Source organism: Protopterus annectens, chromosome 1.part1 (assembly GCF_019279795.1).
Source record: "Protopterus annectens isolate FY-2018-M chromosome 1.part1, PAN1.0, whole genome shotgun sequence".
Taxonomy (NCBI): domain Eukaryota; kingdom Metazoa; phylum Chordata; order Ceratodontiformes; family Protopteridae; genus Protopterus; species Protopterus annectens.
Window position 1 is genome coordinate 1,531,544,187 of NC_056726.1, and position 24,121 is coordinate 1,531,568,307.

At 39.6% G+C, this 24,121-nt stretch overlaps 1 protein-coding gene across 2 annotated transcripts in view; it reads right to left on the minus strand.

The window, feature by feature from the left end:
• Positions 1-224: 224 nt before the first annotated feature.
• The window catches only part of LOC122811208 (procathepsin L-like), a 300,536-nt gene continuing 276,639 nt past the window's right edge, over positions 225-24,121 (minus strand). For both annotated transcript variants that reach the window (XM_044082904.1, XM_044082896.1), the window contains one exon: positions 225-388. The gene's annotated coding sequence lies outside the window, so the exon portion shown is untranslated. The remainder of the gene's footprint in view (positions 389-24,121) is intronic.

Below are 24,121 nucleotides of genomic sequence, written 5' to 3' on the forward strand. Positions count from 1 at the left end.
CTGGGTGAGGTATAAAATAAAATGAAAAACAAACAGTTCTTTTCCCTTTCTGTCTCCCATACTATCAGAATATTGCAACAACAAATTAAAACAGCACACTTAAGCAAAGCTCTAGAACTTTATTCTGGATTTAGTGCAAGACAATAAATTGTTTAACACATTTGCATTTATTCTAATACAGAAAAAGATATTACTTTAAAAATCATATGAATATAAGTGATCTCAATTTATTTGAAAATGTGCTTGCATTGAAATCATTCTGGAGCAATATTTTTGTAAACACTGAAATTTACAAATTATTATGTAAAATACATTAAGCATGAAGTTTTTTCTCTCAGTTTCAGGTTCTCTTCTCAGGCATATGCAGAAATGCGATGAAGTTTGAAACCTAAATTGAAGATAAGATGAAATATATATATCACGTTTGCTTCCTATAGATCAGTGCTTACAGCAGAATACAACAAAGACATAAAATTATTGCAGTAAACTTTTAATTTTTTTACGTATAACTTACAAGCACCACTGCCTGCATTCATGGATGATCTGAGAGTGATAATCTTTTTAATTTGCTCAGAATTATAGAATTTGCAGCAGAAAGTTTATGCATTATCCTTGGATCTATGTCTGTTAGCTTCTTATAGTCAGATGATTTAACCAAGTGAGCGGTTGTGATAGATTATTGCCACTGACTGGTTACAAGTGCTGGTGTGCGACAGCATTGGATTTCTTCATTTAAGGTTTTAATATTTCACATTATTTTTGCTTTTATTATATTACAATTTGTTTTATATTACATTTTTTTTAATTTTGTTTTACCTTAAAGTTTCTTTCTTGAAGTTTTAAAATTTTTGGCAAACACCACTTAGAATCAAATCCTTTCTATTCACTAATTAAGGAATTAAATTTAGCTATTTAGTGGGAGACGCTAAAAAGTAAGAATTCTTAGTTAGGGTATTTAGCTCCAAGTGCTGTGATATTACTGCTGACGTGTGATGGAAATGGATTGTCCAAGCGATCTGTCCTGATCCTGTTGTGCTTTTAAAATTGGTGGCTTTTGAATTACCTTCCCCTACTGTGCATTTTACTTTGGAGGCTCCTCCTGGTCTCATCTCATTTCATTCCACTAGGTACACTGAAAAGTCTAATGGGGAAGACCATTCCTTTAGACTTTTAAAGCTTGAATTAACCTCTATTCCATATTATCAAACTCATTCAGTGCAGACTGTAATATTTAGAGTATTAATCCCTCACTTCCATCTTACATTTTAAATCTGTAACGTCTGAGACTAGACTACCTGGAGGGCCTAGAAACTGCTTCTCAGGAATAACCTTGCAGTTAGTGTTTCTGTCTTGCTACTGGTGATAGAAGGACAAGAGGGACATCATTTCCCAGCCTTTCTAGAAATTTCCAGTCATTGAAAAGACTGAAAATTGCTTCTTGGGATCCAGCTTGAGATCAATTTACTGCTTATTTCCTGGTGACAGAACAAGCAGATGGGCATTGATTCTTGCTGGTCTCTGGGATGTGTTTGTGACTTCACTGATTGGTATGGTTACAGTTTTGTTGAGACTTACTTCAAGGTCTTTGTGCAGCTAGGTTTTCTGTTATATCCAACTGCTACAGGTTCTATCTAGAGTATCTAGTAAGAGTCTATATTACATGATCGAAGACACTGTTCTTCGAACGCGTAATAGTCGAACTGAAAACATCGAAAACACATAACTGTGAACAGCCACGTCTGCAAATTTTTTCCTAGGGAAAAATTTGCAAGGCTGTAAACAAACAAAACACACTGCCCCCAACTAAATATAACAACTCTGAGATCGCCCAACATTGGGGAACAGGGCAAACCGTGAGAACAGCCAACTGAATTTTTTCCCTAGGAAAAAGTTTGCATATGTTGCCATTTGCAATTTAGTGTTTACGATGTTTTCGGTTCGACTATTACGCGTTCGAAGAACAGTGTCTTCGATCGAGTAATAGGGAACCTCTACTAATATAATACTGAAGCAAGTGTACCAAACTCAGCAACAGCTGGGTTCGTACTACTTCTCATGAAGAAGCTTGGGACTAGTGTTAACCTTTTAAGTGTACCAAACTCAGCAACAGCTGGGTTCGTACTACTTCTCGTGAAGAAGCTTGGGTCTAGTGTTAACCTTTTAAGTGTACCAAACTCAGCAACAGCTGGGTTCGTACTACTTCTCGTGAAGAAGCTTGGGTCTAGTGTTAACCTTTTAAGTGTACCAAACTCAGTAACAGCTGGGTTCATACTACTTCTCATGAAGAAGCTTGGGACTAGTGTTAACCTTTTAAGTGTACCAAACCTCAGCAACAACTGGGTTTGTACTACTTCTCATGAAGAAGCTTGGGACTAGTGTTAACCTTTTTGTGCAGATGAGAGAAGCAGCGAGGGAACCCTTGTTTCCTAGATGCATGCAGTGGTTTTGAAACCAGAACTATCTCCATGCCAGATCTTCAATACAGTTACACACCAGACAAACTAGTAATAATCAGCTGCAAACCTCATTGGCACTAATCATCTCCAAACCTCATAGTCACTGCTCACCCTTCAGCCCACAACATTAAACACCTGGAACAATGGCTCTGTATTTTCCAGCTGTGTCTATAGCCAGCCTGGTTGAAATGGGTATCCTGAGACAATATAGCAATTATCTCATATATGCTAATAACCCTCTACTACTTCAACAGACTGAGACACTGTGTGAGAGACGTAGTTATAAAATGTTATTGGATGCACAGTTCATACACAAATGCACAAAGAATAGCATGCAGTTTGTGAGTGCCACACAACAGCACACTAAATCAGTCACACAGCTCAGATAAAAAGCGTAGACCCACAAATGCTAAGGCTCTTAGAAGAAACCTGCTTAAGCTACAAAGGCATCATAAATATAACCTAAGAAACAAGCACCCTCAGCAACTTTATTAACAGACAATGCAGATGCAACCCACCATGAAACATACATCTAAGAGTCACACTAGCTCAGTTCAAAAGCCCATGATGTAAACCTCCACAAAATCTAATATCCTAGTCATAGAATACTCCACAGCGAGACACACTGATGAACCACTCACTGGGTTGTGTAATGATAGGGTCACATTCAGTTGCCTTTCTGATGCTTGGATTCACCCCTTTCTACATGGACTAAGTTACTTACACTAGAGGTGCACTTATGATACAGTCAATCTGCACACGAGTGTAAATGTCTTGAAATATACCTCTATCAACAATATGAAGAGACACATTATCAGTCTCTCAGAATACGTGTCTGAGGTGGGTATGAATCTATCCTTTAGCAGTATTCTAGCATCAGCAGGAATTATGCTACAATATGAACAAAAGGTTATTGTTTTCTGGTGGCATTCTAAAGGGCCATAATATATCCGGAGACTTACAAATCCTCAAATGTGTATGCTCAGAAATTTCTGGACTTCAGTAATACAAATTCTGTGGAACAGGTTGTCCACACCCCAATCAGGGTTGATAACATCATGAACTTATTGCTTACCAATATGGGGCAGCTCTGCTTCCCATCCATTTTTAACTTCATCCCTGGTCAAATCAGACCACAGATCAGTCACATTCACCTCATGACTAAAGATGGAAGCATCTGCCAGTACTTTGGTATTCAGAGATTATTTTAAGACTAATTCACTAAAGCTTAGTGATGACCAGGCTAAATTGAAGGGCCTTTTTCGTCTTGAAGATTCAGATGCTTTTGTGGAATCCTTTACCACCAAATTGTATCCACATGTAAAGAGTTGCACAGATGGATCTGCACCTCCCCTCAAAAGTAAACACAATCCCAAATTTAACAATAAACATCAGCTGTGGACCATAATATAAACAGTCTATAACAAATATATATATATATATATATATATATATATATATATATATATATATATATAGGTCTACTTTTCTTGATCAAAATTTCAACATCTCGAACAAGAAAAGTAGAAGCCCATTTTAACGAAAGTGCTCTACATCGAAAGTGCACTTTCGCAAAAGACGATTCACCGAATCAGGAAAAAAAAAACCTACTTTAAACACTATTTTGCAGGGGGGCAAGCTCCTCTGCACCCCCATGTGAGGGGTCTTGCACCCATACCCCCCACTTAAATATACTAACTCCGAGATCACTCTACAGTGGGGAAAATGATATATTTCCTTATCCCCACTGTAATGTGCTTTGCTGAAATGGCTTTTGTGAAAGTGTGAATCGGCTTTTGTGAAAATGCACTTTTGATGTAGTATACTTTTGCTTAAGTGGGTTTCTACTTTTTTTGTTCGAGATTTTGAAATTTCGATCAAGAAAAGTAGACCCATATATTTATATATATATATATATATATATATATATATATATATATATATATATATATATATATATAGATGTAGCTATAGATATATACAGATATAGATATATATATTGCAATTAAAAATTAAGTTTACTCTCAAGATGTTAATAATGCTCTTTCTAAATTAACAAGGAACTCTCGACCTTTATCAAATCAAACAAAGTCAGATATGACATAAAAATAGCCACCCAGGTGAAGGATAATCACAAAGCCTTCTTTAACTATGTTAGAAACCTCAGAAACAATGCCCAGTACCACAGAGAGCTAATAGTATGGAATATCACATACACAGACCCAGAGGACATCGCTAATCTACTAGCAAACAGATTTAGTTCAAACTTTACCCCACTCCCCCTCCCGCATTCCCATATCAAATATCTGCATCTACACCTCCCCACACCAAATCTCCAGAGAACAAGTCCACAAGGCACAGTTCAAGACCAAGAAAACTGCTTCTTTGTGTCCAGATGTCATAGTGGGCTGCCTTTAGGTTAGCCTGAAACATGACTTGTCAGACCACTTATAGATATCATTCAATATCGGCCTCCAAACATGCTTCATGCTGGATGAATGAAGGCTGGCAACAGTCTTCCCTTTGCACAAAGATGAGGCATCAATTGACCCAGAGACTTATATACCCAAAAGCCTGACTAGCTTGACCAGCCTTATCTGTAAGGCTATAGAAATGATCCTTATGGAATTAATAAACAGGGATATAGGCAAGATACAAACTCTTGACCCAACCACGTTTTACTGATCAGAGGCAAATCCTGACTTCTTAAACTGGTTGACTTTTTCTTGAGAAGGTTACTGAAGCAATGGCTGAGGGCAGATCAATACACACCACATACCTAGATCACACTAAGGCATTCAACACCATCTTACACTTGGGTATAGTAGATAAACTCTCACAGCTAAATGTAAATCCCTATGTGCCTCATTAGATAGTAAACTGGATAACAGGAAATTAGGGTAAGCGGTTCTACCTCCTCCAAAAGACATGTCACTCATGGTAAATAGTGAATAGTGAATATCAAGGTTCAGTCCTTGGGCAATTCCTCTTTGGCATTTATTTTTCAGAGATCAAAGCAAATGTTAAGGGATTATGGCTGACCAAATTTGCAGACAACTGTAAATGTAGTGCCATTGTAAACTTAGTAGAAGACACCAAAATCCTCCAACAGGGTCATTTTCAGACCAGTAGCTGGTGGCACTTGCAGCATAAAACATCATCTGTGTAGAATTTTCAAAGTTTGAAAGCAGCAGTATTTATTATATAAGAAGGGCAGGACTAAATCAAAATGAAAAGTAAGACTGCAGAATATGTGGAGGTGTGATACAAATAGAGAAAAAAAGACACATATAGTGAGTCACTTAACCAGGCAGTGCTCCTGGGTCACCCTTAAAAGGAACACTTTGCCCAGTTGGCTTATCTGGTTAACAAACAGATACAAGGAAATAAATAAATAAATAAATAAATAAATAAATATGCATTGGAAATATTTGTATGATAGTTTGGGAAACATTCAAGTTCAGAATATCACAGTTCTGCCACTGTTCTACCTTAATGTTACTCTTGGTATTTCCTAGTAGTTAACAATCTGTGGTATTTAATTAAAACAAACAGAGCAGTGTCCAACACAGTCACTTTTTTCTCCCATCTGTTACATAATATTTTCATCTATACTCTTGTCCTGCTGTAGTAATGTCTGACTAGGGCACAGCATATTCATATTCTGCATGAATATTTAGAGTCGCAGACACAGGTCTTCAGGGGTGCTTCTTTTTTTCTTTCTTTCTTTTTCTTGAAGAGAGGGATGCTTATTTATTTTAGATAGAACAGTTAGAAAGTCAGAAGGTGAGTTAGTTAGCGATGAGTCTCAGATATGGGTTAGCATGCCATACTGGCTGCTGGGCTGCACCCCCAACTGTCAGAAAAATAATGTTTTATTTGTTTTAGTAAAAGAAGAGGTTAACCTTCCTGCACATGCATGGAGGTCCAATTTCTGCTAAAAAATTGGAATGCATTAGTTGGCTGTCTTCTAAAACAACCCACTATTAGATCTACTCAAATGGGGAATAAGGACATTTTGCCTTACTAGAGGTCTTCTTGCTGTTTGGTGGGCTGAAAGGGTGCTTCAGGGGACATTGGCTGTGCTACTGGTTAAAGAAGCAAGGAGTCATTTCCAACTGACTCAAGTTGCTTCAGGTGACTAATGCCAGAGGCAACCTGAATGAAAGTGAAATAAGTGGATGGACTTGTGGAGGTATCACTACAGAAAAAAAGTGTTTTTATTTATTTATTATTATTATTTCAAATTAATGTCTTATCTCCCTCCTTATCTTCACTTGGATGGGGCTGGATAATGTCTGTTTTCCCTTGTGTTTCTTTTTATTGGATGTTACTGCTTGCCCCCACATAGTGTGTGTGTGTGTGTGTGTGTGTGTGTGTGTGTGTGTGTGTGTGTGTGTGTGTGTGTGTGTGTGTGTGTGTGTGTGTGTGTGTGTGTGTGTGTGTGTGTGTGTGTGTGTGTGTGTGTGTGTGTAGGGAATGACTGCCCTTGATGTCATTTGCTCATTTTAACCAGTCATTATTCTTTATTTCCATGGCTAATTTGCATTTGTGCTAGGCAAGTTGGTATACTTTATTGTGGCTACTGCTTGTGTGAAACAAAGCAAAAATACTTTCTTGTATCCGGTGTTTTCATAACAATCAGACATCTGAAGCATATGAAGAGAGGGGGGTGTTCTCTGAGGATGAAAGTGACAGATCCTGTCATTTGCCCATATTAGTCATTATTCTGGCTTTTCAGGACTAATGTGTATTTGTACTACCTCTTGAGCCACTGACAATGTCTGTACCCCTACATACCCACTGATTAAAAACTTAGAGCTGTTGTGTTTGTATATCTTGCATACAATAATTTTGTCATAATTCTTAGCACAAATGTACCATTTTACTCTGGACTACATTATAATCTTTATCGTTTTATACTGAAACATTCTCCATATTATTGCATTTACTCTTTGTTTTATTGCTATGTCTCCGAGGCTGAGACTGAAGTTGGTCATTTATGATCAGTGCTCTACCCTGTTTAACAAATTTAACTAAAAAAAAATAATATAAAATAAATTTATTTTCTCAAAGACATTTTGGAAATGTTATGGTGAAAGAAAAAAAATGTGACCCATCAATGGAGTGAGCCAACCATCCAGGCAGCTTTCAGTACTGCTTTGTTTTGCTTATAAGATAGGAATTTAGAAATCATGGGGTAAGGTGGCCTTGCTGTTACTGTTATTCACCTTTATTGCCAGGTGTATTCAGTCTATTTTAAGTCCTCCAAAGTCTATTTTCAGTAGAACTGTTAGACAGTCCTGCAGAAATGAAATGGCATCCTTACTTTTTATTTTGTCAGAAATGCTGACAATATGAAGGTTTTATTGGCTTGTAAGCTAAACTCTGAAGATGTAAGTTTAAGGTGATGAGCTGTCTTTAAATAAACATTAATTGGTTTACCACCAGCAGCTATTTTTTTTTATTCTTGCGATCAGAATACCTTTCAGCACTTCGGTGGCTGTTTTCAGGAGAAACTAGTTTAAATCATGATGTTCATAGAGACTTGCTGTAAGAAAGCCACCAGAGAAGCCACTCACCACTTGGTGGTCATGTGGAAAGGCCCCTGAGACCTAATGATAATTTAGATGGAATTTAAGAATAAATCAACACTTTTCTGGAATCTCTGGATGAGGAAGAACTCAGCATGGTGAAGACCAGGTTGGGGGTTGCATGTTCATGTTGGTTTGATGGTCAGCAACTGGGAGTGATGGGTCTCCCAGGAATGAGCAAGTTTTCCAGTTGGGGCCCACTGTTTATACTACTAAATGCTTGGATTTGGATCATCTTGGCACTATGAACCTATAGCATGTCACATTTCACATTCAGTAAAGAAAAACATCTGGAAAGGTAAATTGTTAAAATGTTTGATTTATTAGATTCTAATGGTACAGGGTAAGAAAGGGGCTAAGAATGTGATAGCCCCACTGGCAAAGACACATAGAGACAGACATAATAACATACATGCATAAAAACAGACAGGCACATAAATATAAGCACATGCTCGTGTGCTCGTGCATGCATGCACACACACTCACACACACACACACACACACACACACACACACACACACACACACACACACACACACACACACACACACACACACACACACACACACACACACACATATGGATCCACGCACATATACACACTCCCACATAAGCACACATTTGAAACTAAGCAATCTATTTCACATTGTCTCTCAAGCTTTTATGAGGGATATGACAGAATGAACAGAACTGCTGTGTTCTTATATATTTTCCTAGCTATCATAAACTGCCTACTTATGAACTCTAACTTATTTTGTTGACATTTCATTTACGCTAGTATGAGCTAATGGTAATGCCACCCTCCTATGCATTATAGTCTGGTTATGACTCTTGTAATTAATGTTTGCAGCTACACTAGAGCTGCAGATTGCTACAAAATGCATGAAATACTGCAACCACACTTGCAAAATGAAGATTTTTGTATTAACTCATTCACTGTAATGGAGCTGAGGAAGTTTGCACTGTAACTTTCAATGGGTGGAGTCTAAGCCTTTTGACAGAATCAAATTATATCCTCACATTTCAAACAAATGTCCATATCTCTGGAACCACAGGGGTTACGAAAGAAGTATAAATGGCAACTCTTCAGCACAAGCTATTTTTATAGTGGTAGTGTTCTTTAGGTTCTAGGTCTTAAACCAAAATGTATAAGTCCCAGTAAACACAGTAACTATTACATTTCTAATATTTTGTAAACAATATACAGTACCTCAGCAACCACTCGAGTTACACACATGCTGTTAGCAGCATTTTATTCATCTAGTTAAGAGCTTTCACATGAGGCTAAGGAGTTCTGTCTGTGTTGCTTGGCTGTTGAGATATTTAGAAAAATGTGAAAATGATATCTATATAAATTAATATCATAAATACAACAGTTATCTATTTACCTGCATTAGACAGAGGTGAAATATTAATGCAGCTGAGTTTGTCATTCTGTAAGCTTTAAGATTAAATATTTTAAAACGTTGTACATAGCATGGTTTTGGAATTACTGATACAAATATGAACAAGCAATACTTGACGCCTAGATGTATCAGTAGGAGTTAGCTGCAGATGCACCTGGAGGCATCACTCAGATGTAATGAGTTAAAACATTACATGAACTTCACACAACCATAACAGGTAATGAGGAATAACCTTGTCTGAGACAAGTCTTATGTTTCACTTAAAGCCCGGAAATCATGTTTAAGTCAAACTACACATCAAGGAGCCAGATTCTGAGTACTCTGTCAAATAGTGCCTTAACCAAATGGGAACTAGTTTTATTACTAGCAAAAATGTAACATCATATAGGTTATGTCACATTTACCCTGCCATTAATGCACCTGGAAGGTGTGTAAATAAATAGCTAGTTAGCATGAAATGAATTCCAAATAGTCATATTAAAAACACAGAGGCCATCTGGTTTACTTTTCTGAAGTGAACAAGCTGTCCCTGAGATTACACTATATGCAATTATAATCTGTTTAATAACAAGGATGATATGTTAGTCAACAAACTACACCAGTTTGCTCCATGGATCCAGTCTGACAAACTAACACACAAGGTGAGGGAATAGGTAATAGGTTGTAAAGGAGTAAAGAATACAGGTGGGAGTAGAAAGAAACTTCTAGGGAAGGACAAGAAGAAAGAGTGGAAAGGAGACTGTTTATTTGATATAAATAAGAGGCACTGGATAAAGCTATATCTAGATTGATATGGCTATTGCACAATTACAGCAAAGTTTTCCAGTGTTGTGGCATACAGAAAGTTTGTGGACACTAAGTGGGTGCAGTTGTATTATGATAATATACAAAGATACCAATAGCAATTAATGGTGGTAAATCCACCCACGAGAGGCTGGAAAAGGGGGATAACTACTGGCTGGGGGTAGATGCACACCACCTGACTAGGTGCAAGTTGTGGGAATCCGGGTGTACTGCCTTGTGAGATAGACAGTAGCTAATGGTATGTGCAGAAACGCACATGTCTTAAGGACATGGAGGAGAAGTGGTTTCAAATGTTGGGTTATATAATCATTCAGCAGGTAATCCTTATTATTCCCCCAGCCAGGCGCTTGGATTCATCTTCTACTACTGACATTATAGGGCAGCATTAATGAGTGCTACGATTCTGAGGTGTCCTTCGGATGGGACATTAAACTGAGGTCCCTTCTGCCCAAGCTGATGGTAGCTCAGTTAGACATGAAAGATTACATGGCACTTATCAAAAAAGTGGGTGTCTTTATTAAAACTCAATAATATTTATGATTTGTATCAAAACATCAATACTTTTTCATATGTATGTGCATAACTAAATAACCATACATGTTATTATTCATAAAACTAAAGTAAAATAATTTATTCTTTTCATTAATTTCTAATTAGGAACATGAATTTAAAAACCACGTCTTTTACTTTTTACTTTGCATTCTATATCTTATTGTAAAGCAAAACTCCACAAAGTCTTTTCCATATTGTCCAAATGCTTTGAATCATAATTGTGTCACAATATTATCCATTGTAACATTCTTACATATTTTCTTGACAGTTCTTAATGAAACACTTTTCAAATGCCATCTAATTTCTTACAGACTAAAAATATATCCAAACATCTATTCCTCTGAGTGTGAAGAAAAATTGCATATCCTTTCTCCCGTTGGTTTATATTTAATATCTGCTTTGTCCAGTATTTTTTGGGTAGTCTCCAAAATACAGAATGGTAAATACTTTGAAAAACAGCAATCTTGGACATAATTTATGTAAGTCCATCTTTTAGGTCATTCTGCCTCTACATTCTGGGACTTGGCATTGTGAGTCCTTGCATTTGAAATGGTTACCCTCCAATGCTTCTAGCAGGCATCCACAGTGCTTCCTTAATACACAATTCAACTCTTTTACATCAGCTTTGTCACCTTCCTTACATAATTCATTGTTATATAAACTACAAATTTATTATTGCAAATTCTGCCTTTAATGCTTCAGTATAGAACGATCCCCACCTAATCATATTTAATTTTTTTACGCATTGTGCTGTAAGGGAAACCCTACCAAATCTGTTCTTAACACCCACTGGACAGGCTACACCATCCAAAAATATACAATTTTCGCTGGAAATACACTTTCACGCAGTACCAAGATATGTGCTGTCTACATCTGCTTAATACATTTTTAAATCTGACAATAACCTCTTCTGTTCTTCTAATATAACTTCTGCAGTGCTGTATTTAATCCCGAACTCCTTTGTTTCTAACAGATCCTATAAATCCTTTAAATGTATTCATATTTGACTACAACCCATCAGAGGGAATGTGTGCCTCAGTGTTTTTGAGATACTTGACACCCATTTCTCAAAAGTTAAAATTAACAGCACATCATCTGCATATGTAAGTATTACTGCGAATGAGCATCCTTCCTCTAAATCTCACCATCTTCATATAGATAATCCTTTTGGCTTCCCAACTGATGTTTGACTGTAAACAAGATGTGGTTGTAGCTGAATGAGTTAATCTCTGGAAAAGTCCATCTCCAAAGTGTCTGTTTTCCATATCACTGATGCTGTTTCCAACTGAGTGGTGACATTGAGCCCATTCTTTTGGGAGATTTCTCCCTTCTTGTTTGTTTCACTGTGCAATCGGTATATATAAGTGCTGTAATGAGATTGGTTATGCTTCATATGGACGGGTACATAGACTTGCCCCAGTAACAAATGCTGACATTTATTTATTTATTTTTGGTTGAATTCCTGAATTGAAACTTGACAAGGGATAGAGGAAGCAATCTTTTCACTCCTGACACTTCTGTATTCATAAGCAGACTAAATAAACAGGCTTAATGCACATACCTGCCTTACTCTATTTCTCTATTTTTTTTGTTGTTGTTGATTATTTTTGATTTCTGCTCTATTCCCCATCCACTATTTCACTATTGGTTAAGGCTGTCTATTATAATGTACAGTCTTTATAAATTTTCTAAATGTTTCCCTAAATTCATGACTCTTTAATGATTGCATCATCTATTTGTGTCTAGCACTGTCAATTTATTTATATCCCCTAGTACCATTTTATTGTCTTTCTCAATTTAATTCATTTACTTCTCTTGTAAGCAGTAACAGTCTTTGTAATTGTTTTCCTTTGCCGTCAGCATCAGTCCCCATTTCCCATTTTGTATGTGGGATTTGGGTATCACGTCAACAGTGACCATCACCTAGAATCAATGTTTACACTACCTGGTGGCTATCCCTGCTGAGGTCTGAAAAATATATTTGGCTCTGCTTACTGCTGCTTCTTGCTGTGGGATTTGAAGTCTTCTTAAGACACTCAGTCTTGCTGGCTGGATTCTGCTAAAATTCAAAGTCTAGTTATATTTGCATTCACAGTCTGTTGCATACAGAAACTTGCAGAATATACACTGATGAGAGAATATACTTTGCAGCATCAACTTTAGAGAGCAGTAACCAATAACTTTTTAGAATAAACCAAACTGGACAAACGTTTCAGCTTAAAGTACTGTTTCAACTTTACTTCTCATATAGTACAGATGATGTGAGAGATATAACATTTACCTCAGGACTTGTGTCCTTACCATACCTCTAATATAACTAGATTTAATACAGACTTTTTATACATATTTTAGTTAAACACACACCCTCTTGGTTTTGGAAAGATACTGCCTTGACGCAAATGCTGACACATCTGTTCTTGTGCAAATGCTGATAAGTAAACTGTCTTCAAGGAAACGCCTTGTGGATTAGAAAAGCACATTTTTAAACTTTCTTAGAAAAACATGTCATGTTGTCCAGTGAAAGCAGATTACATTCTTGTCATGTCTGTAAGAAGTAAGTTTTCTTGATGTGTGTGTAATACACTCATAAGCAAGTTCCTTATTTTTTTAAGCCACAGTCATTTAGTACGGATGCTAATCACATATTACTAAACTCTGTTTCTGCATTTAAGCAAGCTTTTTCTTTCAGCATATTTACAACAGAATTAATTTCAGCCTTATATTCATAATATCTAACAAGGTCGTTCTTCTGTATCACACACTGGTACTCACAACTATGACAAGTTTAGAGTATCCAATCTACTACTGCATGTCTTTGGAATGTTCTCAAACACATAAAGTTCTTGGGCTACTGTCTCTTTCAGAAATATTTTCTGTTATAATCTGTGATATATTTACTAAAAATGTTATAATATGTATTAAAAACGACAGCAGTTTCCATTTTAGTGTCTTTCTTCTGTATAAGTATATACTTAAGTATATGTACAGATACTCAGGTGTCATTGTCTCAGCTTGTTACATTTTTTTGCTACCTTTATTCTCTCCACTGCGTCATTCCTTTGGCACGTTACCAGTGTAAATACAATCTAAAAAACAGAAGTGTCCCATGTCCATCGCTGGATGTACCAACCACTGACTAGTCCACAGACTTCCTCCAATAGGGCTGGAGCAGAGCTTAAGGGCATCCAAGGATTCTGCCCAGCTACATCCACTGGGGGGGAGGTGTTTCTTTATGAGATATTCCATTACTACCCACTCTCTCATGGTCTTAACAATATATCTGAGGAGTTGGTGTACAATGGGAACAAACAGTATTTTGCCCCTTCTCAAAGGCGTCTCAGCCATGACTCTACCTTACCTTATTCCCCCTTAGACTACACCTCCCAAGCATGGCATCCCCAGCCTGCACTAGGGATCATCACAGGAGATGTCCACAGGACTCCCCCCCCACCCAGAATGGTAACGGCCATTCCCTCCCTGCTGCTCTATCAATAGCCCAAGTTGATAAACTTGAGTCACCTGGACTATAGTAAGGGCTTTATCCCTCTAAGCCAGTGGAGCAGCACAAACTTCCTACATTTGTTGAAGAACTTCCTGAAACAAACTTAACTGGTTGTCAGTTCATGTCTTTATGGAACTGATGTCTTTTCTACTATAGGTACTGATGTTCCATCTATTTGTTAATACAGATTTTATTTTTGAAATAGAAATAACTTTCTCTATTTCCATGTATGCCTTTTCTGACGGCTTCTTAATAATCCAGTTTGTCTTAAACTGGTATTTTTATCTCTATATAGGTGCTTTAAATGTTTTTCTAATCATCCTACACTTTTCTGTTTTGTCATATACAATATATTTGTTATTATTTCTTTCATTTTTGTCAACAATAATTCCTTATTTGTACATTTTTAATCAATACATCTGCTTTTGCCATCATACTTTTTATTGTCTTATATGTCTCTCTCCATCTTATAAAATCACTTTTCCTTCCTTAATAAACTTGAGTACATCTCTTAACCACATTTCATTGAACTATTTCCCTGCTTTTACATTTCTTTTTGTTGGTACACATATTCCTCCTCACTTTCGTTTATAATTACAAATCTCCTTACACTTCTTGTCGCTCTCTTTATCATCATCATCATCATCATCATCAGCCCCTTTTTCCCATTTTCAATGTGGGGTTGGGGTATCGTGTTAACTGTCACCATCTCTCTCGATTCAATGCCACACACCTGCCTTATTCGACACTCATGCCTGACTGTCGCAGATCTTCCTTCACACATTCCATGCACCTCTTTGCTGGATGTCCTTGTTTCCTCTTCCATTCTTCCTGTCTGTCCCAAATCTTCCTCACCAGACTGCCTTCTGCTTTCCTGCACATGTGTCCAAACCACCATAATCTGTTCTCTTTGATCTTTTCTGCAATTGGAGCTACTTTGGCTTCTGCCTTTATGCCCTCATTTCTTTGTCTGTCCACAGAGTGCATCCTGCCACCCTTCTCAGGCACTTCATTTCCATCACTTCTAGCTTCTTCACCTGTTCTGCCTTTACTGTCCAGGTTTCTGTACCATACATTAGTACTGGTCACACCACTGTCTTGTACACTTTACTTTTCAGCTTCTTTAGCATTCTTCTGTTATAGACTATACCAGACACTCAATGCCAGCTGGCTGCAGCCCCTCTGATTCCAGCTTTGACCTCTTCATTCAGACTTCCCTTCTACTCAACCATCCCTCCCAGATACTTGAAGCTATTTAACCTGTTCCTCTATCTTCCCTTCTATTTCAATTCTCAGCTTCTTCTGATTTCCCTATTATGCTGCCATTACCACTGTCTTATCTGTGCTTAGTTTCATCTCATGTGCCTTCCATTTTGCATTCCATTCCCCTATACTTTCCTGAATTTCTAGCTCAGAGTCTGCCTGTAATGCCACATCATGTTCCTGTAATGCCACATCATGTGCCTGTAATGCCACATCATGTGCCTGTACTGCCACATCACGTGCCTGTAATGCCACATCATGTCCCTGTATTGCTACATCATGTGCCTGTAATGCCACATCATGTGCCTGTAATGCCATATCATGTGCCTGTAATGCCACATCATGTGCCTGTAATGCCACATCATGTGCCTGTATTGCCACATCATCTGCTTACAGCAACTTTGTTCTGTCCCCTCCAACCTGTTTGCTAATGTAGCCCATCACCAGTATGAACAGCAGTGGGCTCAGAGCTAAAGCCTGGTGTACACCCAGTCCCACTTGGAACTCCTCTGTGAGGCTGAACACTGTTTGTACTTGAGTCACTGGGTCCTTGTACATAGCCTGCACTAATTCTACCAGTGTTTCTGGGACTTTGAACCACCACAGTACTGCCCAGATCAGTTTTCTTGGGACCTTGTCATATGCTTTCCTCCAAGTCTAGGAATGCCCAGTTGGAATCTTTCCTCATATCTAGCTTCTTTTCAACTCTCTGTCTCACTGCAAATATGGGGTCAGTTGTGCTGCATCTGATCTGAATCTGAACCGCTCATCTCCCATCTTACATTCTACTACTCTGCATATCCATTTATCAGTCACTCTAGAACTTTCATGCAATATGATAGGAGTTTGATTCCTCTGTAATGCCCACCGTTGTGGATCTCCCCTTTTTTCTTGTACACTGGCACAAGTATGCTTATTCTCTATTCATCTGGGATACGTCTTTCTCTCCACACTGCTACGAGTACCCTCAGGAGCCATTTCTCCCCTATCTCACCCAGCATGTTTATCATTTCTGCTGTGACCTCATCTGAGCCAGCTGCTTTCCCTGATTTCTAGTCTTACTTCTTCTAGTATGAGCTCCTCTTCTTCTCTCATCATAGGCTGTCCAGCTTCTGTCGGGTTTTCTTCATTTAGAAGCTAATGGAAATACTTCTTCCATCTGCCTTTGATGTCCTGAGGACTAGTGAGCAGGTTGTTACTAACATCCCTTATGAAATGACTATCTTCTTTATCTTTCTATCTTTTCCTTGCAACCTGATATACTTTCTTTGTGCCATCTAATGAATCACTTTCCAGAAGTTGGTACAATGCCTCTGATGCCCTATTCTTTGCTATTGCAACACCTTTCTTAGCTTCTTTGTTAGCTTGGAGACCAGTTTGCATAATGGTTAAGGTATTTGCCTCTTATGTACAAGGTTTGATCCTGATGTCTGACCAATGCCTATTTGGAGTTTGCATGCTCTCCCTGAGTGTTTCCATCTCAAATACACCAATGAATGGAGCTGCGGGCACCAGCACAGACTCTATATGGTGCCCTATTGAGGGAAGAGTTGTACAGACCAACTGATTTTGGCATGTACTGTGGTGCACATTATCCTCAAAATAGGAGAATACAGATCACAGAGTGCATGCTGTGGCCGGGGCTAGCCACTTGATGGTGTAAAATATGGCTGTAGGTGATTCTGTCATGTTGACTAATGTTCATAGGTTCATAGGTTCATACTAGGCTATCTGCCCTGGGGCAATTATAAGCCTAGCCCGATTCTGTATGGCTTATGCCACCCCTTGATTTGAGTATACTGTGCCTTTTTAAGATTTAGTTTACTGTGCCTCTGTCTAATAGTGACATGGAAGTAATCCCTGGGACAAACCTATGATCCCCCATCCACTTATCGAGATTCTTCTTGAAGAGATTCAGTGAGGTGCTCTGCCTCACATGAACTGGAATTCTATTCCAGAGCGAAGGGAGCCTCTGGGTTATGAACCTGTCCCTCCAGCAAGTTCTATTTATTTCTGTGCTGAGGTTCAAGTCCCTCGAGCGTGTGGCTCTAAGGGATTTAGATTTACTGAGGTGGAGCATGTCCATTAATTCTGGATTTGACATAGCTTTGTATGTCAGGCATAGATCGCCTCGAAGTAGGCAGTATGCAACTGAGTAGAGCTGGAGTTTTTTTAACCGAGCAGCATATGGCATCTGTTTGAGACCCTTGATCTTCTTGGTGAGATACTTTTGGGGTCTTTCTAATTGCTGCAGGTGTCGGGTAAGGTACATCCCAAAAGGACATTGTATTCTATGATGGGCCTGATGAGGGATGAATAAAGGGCACGATTACCTCTCTTGATCTAGATGTGAAACCCTTCGTGATGAGGTGGGCTATGTAGAAGGTCTTTCTAACCACTTTGGCAATGTGGTTTTCAAAGGAGAGATTGCTATCAACTTGGGTCCCCAGGTCCCTAATAACTTTCTCTGTACTTAATGGGTTTCCGCCTATGTGGTAATTTGTGGGCACATTGTTTTGCCAAAGGGTATGACTATACATTTTTTGGCATTTAGCTTTAAACCATGGCGCTGGCACCAGTTATCTGTCTCTGTGAGACCTTTTTGAAGGATGTTAGTGTCAGCTGGAGAGTTGATTATGGCGCCCAGTTTGCAGTCGTCTGCGAACTTGGTGAGCCATAGTCCTCCCACGTTTGCCTGTACCTCGGAAAAGTATATACCGAACAAGAGTGGTCCCAGGACAGAACCCTGTGGGATGCCACTTATGACCGGTTTCGAGTCTGACATGGCTCCAGCAAATCTCACTCTGTGGGTTCTGTCTTTGAGCCAGTTTGCGTCCCATCTTGTGACATAGGGGTTTATATTTAAGCTGGATAGCTTATCTATTATGCCCGAGCGGGGTATTGTGTCAAATGCCTTTGCAAGGTCCAGATAGGCTGTGTGGACTACCTTCCCTTCATCTATGGCTTTGGTGACTGTTTCAAAGAAGTCAACCAGGTTCAAAAGGCAGGATCTGCCCTTGACAAAGCCGAACTGGGTAGGATCTAGTGTCTGTAGGTCCCCAATGTCTTTGTTTATGAGCTCCATGATGATCCTCTCCATAGCCTTGCAGACTAAGCTAGTCAGGCTTATGGGGTGATAGTTTCCAGGGTCTGTAGACACTCCACCTTTGTGGAGTGGGACCACTGTTGCTGTACGCCATTCTGTGGGCACCTATCCTGTAGTGAGGCTGAGATTGTATAGCTGTTTTATTTGATGGATTAGTTCCTCTTGTAGTTCATGTAGGACACAACCTGGGACACCATCTGGTCCCATGGAAGCAGTGTTTTTTGCTTTGGAGAGGGCAGCCTTCACCTGAGCATCTGAGATGTTTGGGAGGCAGCCCTCTGCCGGGATAGATACTTGCTCTTTTGTGGGGGAGGGGGTGGAGAAGTTTGCACTGAACCTGTCTGCCAGGATATTGGCGATGTCTGTGGGTTCAGTGTATTTTTTTGTCGTTTAGAATCAACTCAGAACAAGTCTGGGAGTTGCATCCCAGGTTTCTAACATAACTGAAAAAAGCCTTATAATTGTCTTTGGTGTCCTGTGCAATTTTTCTCTCGAAGATGGCCTTGGAGGATTTTATGAGGGATTGTAATTTTATGCTAGTACTGATCAGAGATGTCTTCCCTATTAGGGATTTTGCTCTGTCATGTAGTAGCTTCCTTCTTCTGTTGTACAGTTTATTTATGGCAGGGGTCCACCAGACTGGACGCCTGCCTTTGGATGATTGGGTCTTGGTTTTGTCTGGATAGCATGATCCATGCATTCCTGGAGATGTCCGTAGAATGCATTTATATAGGATTCTGCAGTTTGGGCTGTAGTTTCCACTGGCCCTGGGGCCTGAAGGATTCCACTTCAGTTTTGAGAAGTGAGAAGTTCGCTTTTGAGAAGTTTTTCACTGTGGTTTTCTGGGCTGGGGTGGGTCGGGATGTGGACATCCAGTGAAATTAATTTATGGTCTGATCTTACCAATGAGGGATATACTTCTGGTATGGAGCATAGAGTCCCCATGTTGGAATGATCTGGTCTAGTATGTTGTCCCCTCTTGTGGGAGTGGTGACTAGTTGTTCCATAGCATTTGAGTTTATAATTTCCAGGAATCTTTGGGCTAAGGTGCTGGGGCTTGAGTAGTGCTCCCAGTCAATGTTTGGGTAGTTGAAGTCGCCCAATATAATGGTGTTCGGAGAGATCTTCATGTTCTCCAATGTTTTCAGGAAGGCCAAATGGGATTCCTGACTTTGAGAGGGTGGTCTGTAGGATGCTATAGACTGAAAAGCAGTCTTGCCCACTGTTAGTTGCACATGGATGGTCTCTGATACTTCGTGCAATGCCACTAACCTGGAGGTGTGGATATCCTTGATAAATATGGAAACTCCCCCTCCTTTTGTGGTTCGGTCTGGGTTTTGGGGCCAAAAAGCATGATACAAGGTACAGCCTGGTAGTGCTGGGGTGCTCTCTGGAGACTTGAACCAGGTTTCTGTCACTGCACAGATATCGATGTTCTCCATACTGAGGAGAGCTTTGAGTGTGTGCATCTTGAGGTTAAGACTTCTGGCGTTTAGCAGCATTACCCTTAGTTTCTTGTTCCTTGTGCTGTCTATGGGGGTGGGTTTGACTTTTGAGCCTTGCCTAAAAAAGGCACTATGGGGGTGGCAAGAGCCTTTGCCAATATCCAAAAGCCCAGTGGAAGCAACGTGGCTTGTCAAGCATGTCATCCCAGGCTGACAGACACTGGATCCCCTTTGAATGACACCAAAATTTTAGCCAATTGTTAAAATCGCTCATTTTGTCTTTGTACTGTGGCATCATTCTAGGTGAGGGTAAGATGCTGCTCAAGGTCAGGGTCATACCAGCCTGGGCTACATTATCAGAGAGCTCCTCTATGTCTCTTTTCATGTAGTCCAGGGAGGTACGTCTCAGGTCATTCACACCAGCATGTACAATGACTGAGTCATATTTGTATTTGCTTTGGAGTGACCTGAGTGCTTGCTATGTGTCGGATCCTAGCACCCGACAGGCAGCTCACCGTGACCTTCTCTTTATTCAGCCTGGTGAGCGGACGCCAGTGTGTCTGACAATAGAGTCACCTATAACAAGAGTATCAGGTGTGTTATTCAGCCTTAAGGGCTGTGGCTGCTTGGCACACTGACTTTGTGGGTTATGTGTTGTGTGTGTTTTGTTTTGAGGTAGCGTTTGCTTGGATGTCTGCTTTGGAGGTCTCTGTTGCTTAGGTAGATTTTTATTTAGAGCCTCCGAGTATGTTTTGTGTATTTATGTGTTTGCTTCGCTGATGTGGTGGGACTATGTGATACTGGAATTGTGTTGTGTGAGGTTACCTTCTCCTCCTGACTGGTTACACCAGTTTTGAGATGAGAGAGCTCAGCCTCCAGTTTGGCTAAATAGTTGCATCTCTCACATATATTTGAACCTGTTTGGAGGAGGAGAGGGTTGTCCGTGTACATGAGACAGTTCTAACATTGCCTCCAAAGTTGTAACATTGCCTCAAAATTCCCAGAATTCAACCAGCTTATTTGCTTTGGAGTGACCTGAGTGCTTGCTATTGTCGGATCCTAGCACCCGACAGGCATACGTGACTTTTATTCCTCGAGCCAGTTGTGGACTCCTTCTTTACAGGACAGGTTGCTTATTCCCTTATGGGGTGCTTTGCACACTCTTTGGGTACCCTCAGGAGCCATTTCTCCCCTATCTCACCCAGCATGTTTATCATTTCTGCTGTGACCTCATCTGAGCCTGCTGCTTTCCCTGATTTCTAGTCTTACTTCTTCTAGTGTGAGCTCCTCTTCTTCTCTCATCATAGGCTGCACAGCTTCTATCGGGTTTTCTTCATTTAGAAGCTAATGGAAATACTTCTTCCATCTGCCTTTGATGTCCTGAGGACTAGTGAGCAGGTTGTTACTAACATCCCTTATGACTGACTATCTTCTTTATCTTTCTGTCTTTTCCTTGCAACCTGATATACTTTCTTTGTGCCACCTAATGAATCACTTTCCAGAAGTTGGTAGAGTGCCTCTGATGCCCTATTCTTTGCTATTGCAACACTTTTCTTAGCTTCTTTGTTAGCTTGGAGACCAGTTTGCATAACGGTTAAGGTATTTGCCTCTTATGTACAAGGTTTGATCCTGATGTCTGACCAATGCCTATTTGGAGTTTGCATGCTCTTCCTGAGTGTTTCCATCTCAAATACACCAATGAATGGAGCTGCGGGCAGCAGCACAGACTGTATATGGTGCCCTATTGAGGGAAGAGTTCTACAGACCAACTGATTTTGGCATGCACTGTGGTGCACATTATCCTCAAAATAGGAGAATACAGATCACAGAGTGCATGCTGTGGCAGGTGTTAGCCACTTGATGGTGTAAAATATGGCTGTAGGTGATTCTGTCATGTTGACTAATGTCACTCATCTTTATATTCCATGATAAATATTCTCATCTTCAGCTTCCAAGTCATTTTTTAATATTGATTCACTCCCTTTTGCTCTTGTCCCTCTACACACTTCATTTTCTTGACTCATTCTCAAAATCCCATTTATCAATCTCCTTACTTTTACCATATATTAGTTTCCTTACAATTGTACCAAAACAATCCTGACTTCCACATTTCCTACAATTTTGTCTGGTATGACTCGCTTCTCAACATACCTAAGTAGAGTTTCCTGAAAGCCTTTCTACATATGAATTCCAGACTCTCTATTCCTCACAGCTGCTTTTTTTTTGGCTTCTTCGCCTGAGAGTTACAGATAATCTGCTGCATCTAAACCATCTGCTGCTAAAAGAATGAAATAAAGTATATTTTTTTTCCTGGACTTTGTCAATGCAAATGCTTTGGAACAGCTGGTCTGGATCCCCCCACAAGTGGATCAAATATCCTTGACAAAGTGCTCACAAACATGGGGGGCATTGCACCCCCCCATGTAATGTCCTCATTGGTAAGACTGGATAATAAATCAGTCTCTTTTGAAATAAATGTAACAATAGAACCCCATCAAACCCTAAAACCCTAAAGAATTTTTCCAAGGCAAATGATCTTCTATTAAATGATAGCATATGTAATTTTAACTCCCCCCGCCCTGAAAACATGGAGGCCTATGCAGACATATACATGAATTCCCTACACAACCACTTAAACAACTGTATAGAATTTGTAGTACCTGAACTGTGGTGGTGGTGCTGCGGTAGCATTGACGCCTCACAGTAAGACGTTGTCTTGTTTGATTCTCAGCTAGAGCATCTTCTGTGTGGAGACATGCATGAATACCTTCGTTGAAGGTTGTGCGTCAGGGCCGGCAACTCGGCACGTAAAAAAATCTACTGCCAATCATTAGCTGTGGCGACCTCTAACTGGGAAAAGCCGAAAGACACAACAAAAATAGAATTTGTAGTACCTGACTGAACTAAACCCAGGTCTAGCCGGAAAAACAAGTCACCATGGTGGACCCCTGCATAACTAGATTATACAACAAAAGGAAGACATTCCTGTGTAGAAGTAAGAAGGATGCACAACAGAGAAAAAAATCCCTCATTAGTCTCAACAGGCAAATTAGGGAAATAGTTAAGTCTTCAAAAGCTATGCATGACATTAAAATAGCCTCCCAAGCAAAGGATAATTCATTTTAGTTATGTCCAAAATCTTAAGGGAATCACTCAATAATGTGCTGAGTTAGCTGTAGATGGCATTACCTATACTCAGCCAGAAGAAATCGCAAACCTGCTGGCCAATAAATGAAGCTGAGATTTCACCCCCTCATCACCTCCAGCGACTCCCTATGAAATACACCCTAACATTCCTTTACTTGTTATCACAGGTTATTACTGCATTCTCTAGAGCTAGAAACAAGGCATCAATGAGCCCTGACAGAGTCTCAATGTGCTTATTAAATAGCTTGAAAATTTGACCTAGCAGATTTATTCAGATCTCTGTTTAACCACAGTCTCCAGACAGACTTTGTCCCTGTAGAGTGGAGGACAGCAACGATCATTCATCTGCACAAGGGGGAGTATTAATGGACCCAGGAAACTACCAACCCATAAGTCTGAATAGCCTCATATGCAAGGCTATAGAAAGCATAATCGTGGACTTGAGTAACAATGACAGGAAATTTCCAGACACTAGAAATAACCCAGTTCTGCTTCATCAACGGCAGGTCCTTTGACTTGTTTTAGAAGGGCAAAAGGCCATGGATGAGGGTAAGTTGGTGCATACTACCTACCTTTACATAACCAAGGCACTTGACACAATACCCCCCTCTGGTATTATAAATAAACTCACAAAATTGGGCATAAACCTCTAGGTCACTAGATGGATAACCAAACGGCTCACTGATAGGATGCATGTTATTAGAGTGGGGGAATCCACATCCAGCAAGAGGAGAGTTACCAGTGGACTACCACAAGGCTCAGTGCTTGGACCCTCCTGTTTAGCATATACTTCTCAGATGTCAAGTTGGGGGCAATCACTGATTACCCAAATGACGTTGATAACA